Source organism: Pristis pectinata, chromosome 10, assembly GCF_009764475.1.
Source record: "Pristis pectinata isolate sPriPec2 chromosome 10, sPriPec2.1.pri, whole genome shotgun sequence".
Lineage (NCBI taxonomy): Eukaryota > Metazoa > Chordata > Chondrichthyes > Rhinopristiformes > Pristidae > Pristis > Pristis pectinata.
The window spans coordinates 8,254,714-8,264,772 of record NC_067414.1 but is presented as its reverse complement, the minus strand read 5'-3'; positions in this window follow the sequence as shown (position 1 = coordinate 8,264,772).

Below are 10,059 nucleotides of genomic sequence, written 5' to 3'. Positions count from 1 at the left end.
TTGCAGCGTGATGCCACCTTCATGTTTGTTGTTTGCATCTAGGGTTAGAGCCACAGAGCCTCACCGCAAGGGAAAAGACCCTTCTGCCCAACTCATCCGTGCTGACCAAGATTCCCATCGAAGCTAGTCCCATTTGGCCCATATCCTTCTAAACCTTTTCGATCAATGCACCTGTCCAAGTGCTTTTAAATGTTGTTACTGTACCTGCCTCGACCACTTCCTTTGTTATGGGTTCCATTGTCCATTTTTAATGTTCACCCTCCCATACTGGGGAAGTTCTTAATTTCCATTTGTACGTCCTGTTGTCGACGGCTGCCATGATTTGCATCGATGTGATTTAGGATAAAACATAACCTCTGTGATAGCTGAAAGCCCGAGAGCATCTGTGTCAGATGTTAATAGAACATAGAACAGTACAGCACAGAACAGGTCCTTCAGCCCACAATGTTGTGCTGACATAGCTATTCCCTCCTACCTACAGAATGCCCATATTCCTCTATTTTCCTCTCATTCATGTGCCCATCCAAGCCCCTCTTAAAACCCCCCAGTGAAGTTGCCTCCACCACCCTATCAGGAAACACATTCCAGGCATCCACCACTCTCTCAGTAAAAAGCGTACCCTTCACATCTGTTCTGAACCTACCCCCTCTCACCTTAAATGCATGCCCTCTTGTTGTCATATCTCATGAGTTCCATTCACTTTGCCAAGCACGATCGGGGTTGAGACTGCCTTGGAAAGTAAATGGAACTGAAGACGCTGGAATCTGAAACAGAGGGACCCTGACCTGAAACGTTAATGAGTTTCTCCCACCACAGACGCTGCCTGACCAGCTGAGTTCTTCCAACATTCTCTACTTCTGAAGCCGCCTTGCAGGCAGTTGTGGGTGTGGACAAGTTTAGACACTGCTGTGGGCCTCAGGTGAAGTGCTGGTGAATGGGGTGAGGGGTGGCGCTTATTTTCCTCAGTTCACTACAGGTTATGAAGAATTGCAGATTCACAGCACATGGAGAGATTTAGCAACCCATTAAGTAACCTATCCTGTAATGAAGGCAGAAGACTTTTGTGAATGTTCTATACGGAATGTGTAAAATTTATGTCTTTTCTCAGCAAACCAGAACATTTGCATTTTTCTGCCTTCTCAGTTTCATCACATAGAGTCATAGAGCACTACGGCACAGAAATAAGCCCTTCAGCCTATCTAGTCCATGCCAGCTCAATGGAATGCTTGAAAGTCCTGCTTAATTATCCAGTCTTGGGGCTTCATTGGGTTCTACAGTTAAGGAAAGGAATTAATTTTTTCCAAAGCAAATAAAATAAATTAATCAATGAATATCATCGATGAAGTTATTGTTTTCAGGCTAACACGAGGGGGCATAATTTTAAGGTGACTGGAGGAAGGTATAAGGGGGATGTCAGGGGTAAGTTTTTTACACAGAGAGTGGTGGGTGCGTGGAACGCACTGCCGGCAGAGGTTGTGGGGGCAGATACATTAGGGACATTTAAGAGACTCTTAGATAGACACATGAATGATAGAAAAATAGGGGGCTATGTGGGAGGGAAGGGTTAGATAGATCTTAGAGCAGGATAAAATGTCGGCACAACATCGTGGGCCAAGGGGCCTGTACTGTGCTGTAGTGTTCTACGTATAATACTTGGGTTGAATGTATTTTCAATTATATATTGTTTGTAAACAAAATATTTAAATATTTTACAAATGTGCACTGGATAATCTGGTTAAAAAAAAACCAGGAGAGCTGTTTTAAAATAAAATGCAACAATTCTTTTTAAGGTAAGTTCTAATATCTGTGTGGCAGCTTTTTGTCTTGTCTTCAGCTGATGATAGACTTCACTCACCTCTTCCTGTGGTAGGAGTCGCTCCTGTTAATCACAAGCCTTCACCACTGCCTCTCAGCAGGCACCCACCCCCACCTGGGCCTCCTTCACCCTAACACAGACATTCCCTTCATTCACTTCACCCATCCCGCTTTCCTCTGCACCTTGTTTTATCCCGAACTTAGCCCAGTTCCGATGAAGGGTCACAAACCGAAACAGCAGCCTTGCTTCTCTCTCCACGGACGCTGCCTGATTTGCTGAGTGTTTCCAGCGTTCGCTGTTTTATTCCAGTGTCTGCTTCACTTCCTCACTGTGACATCGCTGGGAGAACAAGTGCCAAAGATGCCCACTAGACCGGTGGTGTTGTGCCAGCAGGGATTTGGGTGGTAGGTACCCATTCCCCACTATTAGCTTCAGGAGCACACAAGGCCGAACTGGACAGATGCTTCAAGTCTGAGCTGCAGAAGGGAACATGTGATCCTCGGAACCGTGCCAGGGTTTGGTTGGGAATTTGGCCAAGGTCTGTGCGGTGGTCAGGGTACGACAGATGATATGGTTGGTGCTGTGGCGGCAGGTGGGTGGTAGTGGGTTGGAGGCAAAATGTGGTAAATAATGATTGTCAGGGGTTGTGGATGAGTTAGGTCTGTACTGTGGTCAGGGGTGGGTCTGTATGTGGTCAGGGGTGGGGTGGGTCTGTACTGTGGTCAAAGGTGAGGTGGGTCTGTACTGTGGTCAGGGGTGGGGTGGGTCTGTACTGTGGTCAGGGTTGGGTCTGTACTGTGATCAGGGGTGGGGTGGGTCTGTACTGTGGTCAGGAGTTGGTCTGTACTGTGGTCAGGGGTGGAGTTTGTACTGTGGTCAGGGGTGAGTTGGGTGTGGACTGTGGTCGGGTGGGTCTGTACTGTGGTCAGGGGTGGGGTGAGTCTGTACTGTGGTCAAGGGTGGGTCTGTACGGTAGGGGTGTGTCGGTACTGTGGTTAGGGGTGGGGTGGGTCTGTACTGTAGTCAGGGATGGGGTGGGTCTGTACTGTGGTCAGGGGTGTGTCTGTACTGTGGTCAGGCATGGGGTTGGACTGTACTGTGGTCAGGCATGGGTTGGGTCTGCATTGTGGTCAGGGGTGGCTCTGTACTGTGGTCAGGGTTGGGTTGGTTCTGTTTTGTGGTCAGGGGTAGAGTGGGTCTGCACTGTGGTCAGGGATGGGTCTGTACTGTGGTCAGGGGTAGGGTGGTTCTGTACTGTGGTCAGGGTTGGGTTGGTTCTGTTTTGTGGTCAGGGGTAGAGTGGGTCTGCACTGTGGTCAGGGATGGGTCTGTACTGTGGTCAGGGGTAGGGTGGTTCTGTACTGTAATCAGGGGTGGGGTGGTTCTGTACTGTGGTCAGGCGTGGGTTGGGTCTGTACTGTGGTCGGGGGTGGGTCGGTACTGTGGTTAGGGGTTGGGTGGGTCTGTACTGTGGTCAGGGGTGTGGTTGAACTGTACTGTGGTCAGGCATGGGTTGGGTCTGCACTGTGGTCAGGGGTGGTCTGTACTGTGGTCTGGGGTGTGTCTGTACTGTGGTCAGGGGTGGGTTGTGTCTTTAATGTGGTCAGGAATGGGTCTGTACTGTGGTCAGGGGTGGGTCTGTACTGTGGTCAGGGATGGATCTGTAATGTGGTCAGGGTTGGGTTGGGTCTGTGCTGTGTTTGGGGGCACTGGATGGGATGGGTCTGTGATGGGTTCTGCTGCTTCCCGTCTACATCAACAGTGCTGAGGTTGAGAAGGTTGAGAGCTTCAAGTTCCTGGGAGAGATCTCACCAGCGCCTCTACTTCCTCAGGATGCTAAAGAAATTTGGTTTGTCGCCTTTGACTCTCACCAACTTTTACCAATGCACCATAGAAAGCATCCTACTGGATATATCATGGCTTGGTACGGCAACTGCTCTGCCCAGGACCGTAAGAAACTGCAGAGAGTTGTGGACACAGCCCAGCACATCACGGACACCAGCCTCCCCTCCTTGGACTCTGTCTTTACCTCTCGTTGTCTTGGTGAAGCAGCCAGCATAATCAAAGACCCCACCCACCCGGGACATTCTCTCTTCTCTCTTCCATCGGGTAGAAGATACAGGAGCCTGAGGGCACGTACCACCAGACTTAAGGACAGCTTCTACCCCACTGTGATAAGACTATTGAACGGTTCCTTTATACAATGAGATGGACTATGACCTCACGATCTATCTTGTTGTGACCTTGCACCTTATTGCACTGCACTTTCCCTGTAGCTGTGACGCTTTACTCTGTACTGTTATTGTTTTTACCTGTACTACATCAATGCACTCTGTACTAACTCAACGTAACTGCACTGTGTAATGAATTGACCTGTACGATCGGTATGCAAGACACTTTTCACTGTACCTCGGTACAAGAGACAATAATAAACCAATACCAATACCCCCGTCTCTCTTTTGAAATCTGTAACCCCCACAGTCTGCTCCAGTTGTGAGGGAGTGTCACTGACCTAGAACGATGACTGGTTTCTCATTGCACAGGTGCTGCAGTGTCATTAGCATTTTCTGTTTTTGTTCCAGGTTGGTCTGAGCACAGACTGTTTTCTGTGCTGTCCCAACACTCTGTTTATTTTCCACTCATTCCCATATGTTCCCTTTTGTTCAACGTTGCTTACAAACCTTACTAACCTTTGATTTACCACATTAGTCTTTGCATTCTTCAGTGAGAGGCAACTTAATCTTTTTTCCCTCAGGACCTGAAAGTTCCAGCTTTGCCTTGTCTTTCTTCATGTCACATTGTCTTTACTCTTATTCCTGAACCTTGTTGGATTTGAGAATATTTTGCATGTGGTGAGCAGAATGAACCAGAATCTTTACCCCTCTAGCGTGATTCCTATTGTGAAACAATATTAAGTTTTCTATTTCATAAACATGGTTAAAAATTTTCCATTTGAGCTCAGAAGAGGCAAATATTAAAATGGCACACCACCAAGTCGTCCAAACATTTGAACACTTGACTTCCACTTAATAGGCTGTGTATTGTTGCTCCAGGACTGCCTCACTGCCTGTCAGGGGATTGAGTCAGATCCTTATCATGCTGTTTGGTTGAAATACCACACAGAAGTGTTTGCTTGGGAAAGAAATAAAACTGACTTAGCCTATTTCATCCGGCTTCCGTGATTGATCTTGATAGGACTTGCCTCTGCTTCACACTACTGGTTCCAAAAGTGGTATAAGTGTGGGGGGACTTGAGGAGATTTCAAAGATTCCTGCTTTCCTTTTAACGTACAATGGCTGGAGGCACTGGAAATTAAAACGTTACTTAGTCTGACACAGAAAGAGGTCTTTCAGCCCATCGGGTCATGTTAGCTCCTAGCAGTCCCATTTCCCCTCTCCTTACTTTCTCTATAGCCCTGCAACATAAATGCTTATCATCATCCTTCCTTTTTGCCTATTTATCGTTTTTACTTGTATTACTTCAATGCACCCTGTACTACCTCAATGCACTGTGTAATGAATTGACATGTACGAACTGTATGCAAGACAAGTTTTTCACTGTGCCTCGGTACAAGTGACAATAATAAACCAATATCAATACCAAAACCAATACTGGATAATTTACAGTCATTAATTAACTTACCAACACGTCTTTGGGAAACTCACAGTGTCACAGGGAGAACATTCAAATTCCAGGCAGTCAACACCTGAGATCAGTATTGAACCCAGCTCCCTGAAGCTATGAAGTGTAGACACCATGGCCAAGGAAGCGTGCCAGCGCCTCTACTTCCTTAGGAGGCTAAAGAAATTCAGCATGATCCTGTTGACGCTCACCAACTTTTATCGATGCACCATCCTATCTGGATGCATCATGGCTTGGTATGGCAACTGCTCTGCCCGGGACCACAAGAAACTGCAGAGAGTTGTGGACACGGCGGAGCACATCACAGAGACCAGCCTCCCATCCATGGACTCTGGTTACACTTCTCGCTGCCTCGGTAAAGCAGCCGACATAATCAAAGACCCCACTCACCCCGGACATTCTCTCTTCTCCCTCGTCTTATTGGGCAGAAGATACAAAAGCCTGAAAGCACGAACCACCAGGCTCAAGGACAGCTTCTATCCCACTGTTATAAGACTAGTGAATGGTCACCTTGTACGATAAGATGGACTCTTGCCCTCACAGCCTACCTCAACATAGCCCTTGTACCTTATTGTCTGCCTGCACTGCACTTTCTCTGTAACTGTAACACTACATTCTGCATTCTGTTATTGCTTTTCCCTTGTACTACCTCGATGTGCTGATGTGATGAAATGATCTGTATGGATGGCATGCAGAACAAAGTTTTTCACTGTACCTCGTTACATGTGACAACAATAAACCAATTAACCATGAATACTAACAGCAATCAGTACCACCACACTGCACCATCATACTGCCCTCCCAATCACTGTAAGGATCTATAACATCCTTAGCGGGATAATGTTGGCCAGCTTATTCATTTGGCAATATTGTCACACATGTGCAGTATGGGCGGCATGGTAGCGTAGTGGTTAGTGCAACGTTATTACAGCGCCAGCGATCGGGGTTCAATTCCTGTCACTGTCTGTAAGGTGTCTGCGTGGGTTTCCTCCGGGTGCTCTGGTTTCCTCCCACATTGCAAAGATGTACGGGTAGGTTAATTTGGGTTTAAAATGGGCGGTGCAGACTCGTCGGGCCAGAAGGGCCCGTTACCATGCTGTAAATAAAAATTTTTTAAAAATTTAAATTTAAAAAATTTTTTAAAAATTAGTCTTTGCTGTAATAGGAATGTGATGTCCCTATTAAAACAGTGGCAGAGGAATATAGTTTGGTTGCATCATTAACACAGAGAATTCATGAGAACAGTGACAAATTGCTGCTTCTTTGTATTAAATAAAGAACTACAAATAGTTAAAGTACAGAATCCCTTTGACCCTCAACAGTTGTTAATTTCAAGTATTTAAGGAGTAATTTTTAAAAAATATTACATTTTGGTACTGAAACTTGACTCTAATCTAAACAAAAGGATCAGTTCAGATAAAGATGCAGCCAAAATTTAAAAAAACACAAAAAACCCACAATTGAATCTAGATTTTGCATAAAAATAACATTGCAAAATCTTTCTAAGTTCCTGATCTCTGATGTACTTTTGGTACAACTAACAGGTCCATATGCACTTTTTTTTTGATGTTTTCTATTCACTTGCATTTGAGAACAAATGTACAATCTTAGTTATTGATGAACTGATAACAGCATGATATCAACCCCACAGCAACCCATTTAGATCCACTTTGGAAAGGCTCAAACATATGTCTGCAGCTGTTCAGTTGTTTTGGAACTAAAATAACCAATTTCATTTGGAGTTGCTTTTCCAATACTTTAGTTTTCCAAATTGCTATTGGTTTATTATTGTCACTTGTACCGAGGTACGGTGAAAAACTTGTCTTGCATACCATTTGTACAGATCAATTCATTACACAGTGCATTGAGGTAGTACAGTAAAAACGATAACAGAATACAGAGTAAAGTTTCACAGCTACAGGGAAGAGCATTGCAGGTAGACAATAAGGTGCGAGGTCATAACAAGGTATATTGTGAGGTCAAGAGTCCATCTCATCGTACAGGGGATGAATGTAGGGCCAGGGAGATGACGTCCACTGTAGGCCTGTTTTGGTGGTAGGCGAATTGCAGTGGGTCGGGGTTTTTCGGGAGGCTGGAATTAATGCGTGCCATGACCAGCCTCTCGAAGCACTTCATGATGGTGGATGTCAGTTATAGCATGTTATAGCATGTAAGCCCTGCCACAACTGATGGCTGGTCTGGGACTCTAATTGCTGGTCAAATGCTGGTCAAAGTTCATCAGCTGGAGGTTGGACTAGTGCAATGAAGTGCTTGTTCTTCAATAAGGAGGATTTATAGACAACTATATTGATGACTAGCAAATGGTTCACACATTAACTGAATAGCAATGCCTACAGATGACAGCAGATGTTCAAACAGACCAGGTCCAGTGCTGATTTAATGTGGGTAGTTGTGAATAATGGTTGAAAGGGGTAGTGGATGGGCCCACAGTGCCATGCGGGTTGGACAAAGATAGCTGAATATCTCCAGAGGAAAAAAATTCTGAGCTCCCTGAGGCTTCCTCAGCAAAACATTTTTTAATTCGGAAAGGAAGGTTTTATGTTTAACAAGTTCTGATGAAACTGTTCTTGGCCTTCGGATGGGGAGGGGTTCAATTCCTTGTACATTGACAGAGATTTCTATCCTTTTGGCACTCTTACCTTTGGGAATGCTTTGAGATCGATCACTTTTGGCAGAGTTGTTTCAGGTATTGGAGATGGCAGAAAATTCCTTGAGATCTGTTGCTCTGAGCATTCCTAATTGGTTTATCCCTGGCTTACCAAACTTTTGCGTGTGGCACCTAAGTTGAAGGGTGGGCAAAATGCTCCCATTGTGTCTGTGGGGGCAGTTAGTGAGGCAGCCCCAAAGGAGATGGATTAAATCCTACTGTTCTCCACCATGCTGGTTTGTATATCATTGTTCCTTTTTACCAAGGCTTCCCATTTCCCACTGCAATCTTGCGTCCAATTGAAAGAAAATGTTCCAGACTCATATTCATTCACTGGGCTTCATGCAGAAACTGAAGTGCTATTGAGACAAATGGAGATGACAGTATATTCCTTTCCAGTTCAGGCAAATGGATGCACGAATCATAAATATACTTCCATCGGACTTATCGATTAAAGTTTTTAAAATATACTGTAACAAAGTCAAAGCTAACCATTCTGTGCCTATATAACTATTAGACAGTGAAGCAAGACATTTGATGTCCAATAGCTGTTAATGATAACAAGAAAATTATTTCCAGCCATTTTGATTCGTTACTTTGTGGTATCCACCCATAGGTCAAATTGCTCACAATCAAATATTAATTCAGCAATGCTGCTGGGGTATTGGCTATTTAGAAGGAATAGAACAGGTAATAAAAGGGGCTGATGTCATATTGGGTGCATGCCCCTTTAAGGATTGATGCCTGTGATCAGCTGCTTGAGTATAGAAGTGTGAGTGTGTGTGTGTGTGAGTGTGTGAGCGTGTGTGTGAGCGTGTGTGTGTGAGTGTGTGTTTGGGTACGTGTGTGAGTGTGTGTGTGAGCGCGTGAGTGTGTGTGTGAGTGTGCATGTGAGTGTGTGTGTGAGCGTGTGAGTGTGTGTGAGCGTGTGAGTGTGTGTGTGTGAGCGTGTGTGTGAGTGCATGAGTGTGTGTGAGCGTGTGTGCGAGCGCGTGAGTGTGTGTGTGAGTGTGTGTGTGTGGGTGTGTGTGAGCGTGTGTGTGTGAGTGCGTGTGAGCGTGTCAGTGTGTGACCGTGTGTGTGTGTGTGAGTGTGTGTATTTGAGTGTGTGTGAGCGTGAGTGTGTGTGTGAGAGCGTGTGTGTGTGAGTGTGTGTGTGTGAGCACGTGAGTGTGTGTGAGCGTGTGAGTGTGTGTGTGAGAGCGTGTGTGTGCGTGCGTTTGAGTGTGTGTGTGAGCGCGTGAGTGTGTGTGCAAGTGTGTATGTGTGCAAGTGTGTGTGTGTGTGAGTGTGTGTGTGTGTGTGTGTGAGTGTGTGTGTGTGTGTGTGTGTGTGAGTGTGTGTGTGTGTGTGTGAGTGTGTGTGTGGGTGTGTGTGCGTCTGGAATTAAAGCAGAGCAGTGATTCTGTCCCTCACTGCCACCACTTTTTTTGATTAAAGTGGCCACGTTGTTCATTTGAATCCCTTGCCATTTTCTGGTGGAATTAGGAAGAGGCAGCAAGAATAATGGAGACACCGGAGACTACAGCTGCTGGAATCTGGAGACACACACAAAAAGCTGGAGGAACTCAGTGGGTCAGGCAGCATCTGCGGAGGGAAATGAACAGTCGCCATTTCAGGTCAAGACCCGTCCTCTGGACTGTCCAGATGAAGGATGTTGACTTGAAACATCGACTGTTCATTTCCCTCCGCAGATGCTGCCTGACCCGCTGAGTTCCTCCAGCTTTTTGTGTGTTATACCAAGAATAATACTTGTTCCAAAAGGCTTGTTATTCTGGGGTTGAGCCACTCTCAAGAACAATGCAAAGGGCATCATACATTGCATTGACCTGATCGACAATCAGATGTGAATAACCTTCCATTTCTTTGTTTTCTCATCTCTTAACCTAGTGAACAAAACTGTAACGTTTTAAAAAAAGAACCATAGCGCTAT